General features: G+C 40.4%; 1 long non-coding RNA gene across 1 annotated transcript; it reads left to right on the forward strand.

Moving 5' to 3' along the window:
- Window positions 1-378: 378 nt before the first annotated feature.
- LOC121814955 lies at window positions 379-1,632 on the forward strand. Its single transcript, XR_006054683.1, has 3 exons — window positions 379-502; window positions 616-738; window positions 1,490-1,632. It is a non-coding gene; the product is annotated as an uncharacterized LOC121814955 (long non-coding RNA).
- The last annotated feature ends 24 nt before the right edge of the window (window positions 1,633-1,656 follow it).

Here is a 1,656-nt window from a genome sequence, read left to right on the forward strand (position 1 = left end):
TACACCTGCAGTAACAGACGCCCCAGCTACTTCATCAGATCCTACAGCTGCAGTAACAGACGCCCCAGCTGCATCACCAGATCATACAGGTGCAGTAACAGACGCCCGAGCAACTTCACCAGATCCTACAGCTGCAGTAACTGACACCCAGCTACTTCACCAGATCCTACAGCTGCAGTAACAGACGCCCCAGCTACTTCACCAGATCTACAGCTGCAGTAACAGACGCCCCAGCTACTTCACCAGATCCTACAGCTGCAGTAACAGACGCCCCAGCTACTTCACCAGATCCTACAGCTGCAGTAACAGACGCCCCAGCTACTTCACCAGATCTACAGCTGCAGTAACAGACGCCCCAGCTACTTCACCAGATCCTACAGCTGCAGTAACAGACGCCCCAGCTACTTCACCAGTCCTACAGCTGCAGTAACAGACGCCCCAGCTACTTCATCGGATCCATCTAGTTCAGCAACAGGGGTTCCACCTACTTCAGCATCTCCGGGTAATGTGGCCAGTAGCCTGTACAAAAAGTATAATGTTATCTGTATACACTCCAAATATTTACATAATGCTTCCAAGGCTTATATTATTTTTTCTTTTGTTTCCACTTTGCAGATCCCTGTCATTCAAATCCATGTGGTGTTGGAAGCACCTGTGAAGCCCGTGCCAACCACACATTTGTATGCAAGTGTCTTCCTGGTGATTTTTACAATAATATCACCCTGAGATGTGAAAATGGTAATTATTTGTTTGTCTACAACAGCTGTCAACTTCTTACAATTCTTACCTAGTGTTAGTGAAGAATAGGTGATTCAAAACCATAAGCACCGTTTGAACTAAACAGAGCTCTCTTAAGGTGTTTTCACATCTTTGGTGTCAAGATGACACCAAAGATTTTTTCTCCTTTGTCATAAAATGTCCCATGGACTTGGATTTCTTTCTGTGTGAAAACAAACCAAACCAAGGGAAAAATCTCCAAGTTTACAAAAGTATTAACCAATTTGTACCAGAGTAAACATACTATAGATATGAAAATGCCCTTAACCATTTCCCAGCATTAACAGTAGGTAAGGTTAGTAAACTGTTAGCCTAGCTTAGTGACAAAATTATAAAATCTGACAAACAGCTTGTTTACTAATTAATATTTTCGATTTCGTCTACTTATTCCATGCAAAAAAAAAAAAAAGTAGGAAAGGCAGATTATGTTTTGTTTCATTTTTTATTTGTCTGGGATTAATTTCGGGCAGGAGCAGTGACATCCTGAACTATATTCTTGTTGCCTTGTATTTGCCAGGCAAGCAGAGAAGATTTTATGTTAGCTATCAGTTCCTGTCATAATGCTAAGTATCTGCTAGTTGTAGCGTCATATTTAACAGAGATACTGTATGACACTGGGATAAATCTTCCTCCTGTCAGCAAGTTAATGACAGGATAAAGTATCATTTTATTAGATTTTGAGTTTCTTCTGATGATGCTTTATTGCTTTCAGCCAAAGTTTTCCCTGGAAAACTTTCCCTGAGAAAACCATTTAATGAAAAAATGAAAAACACCACATCAAAGGAATTTAAAGAAACTGCAGATGAAATTGTTGCTGCGGTAAGTAATCAGTTAGTACTCTCTATCAATAAATGTGTCTTTATGGACATTTTTTGACAT

The sequence above is a fragment of the Haplochromis burtoni genome, unplaced genomic scaffold, assembly GCF_018398535.1.
Source record: "Haplochromis burtoni strain Fernald_Lab_line unplaced genomic scaffold, NCSU_Asbu1 Contig_108, whole genome shotgun sequence".
Classification (NCBI taxonomy): Eukaryota; Metazoa; Chordata; class Actinopteri; order Cichliformes; family Cichlidae; genus Haplochromis; species Haplochromis burtoni.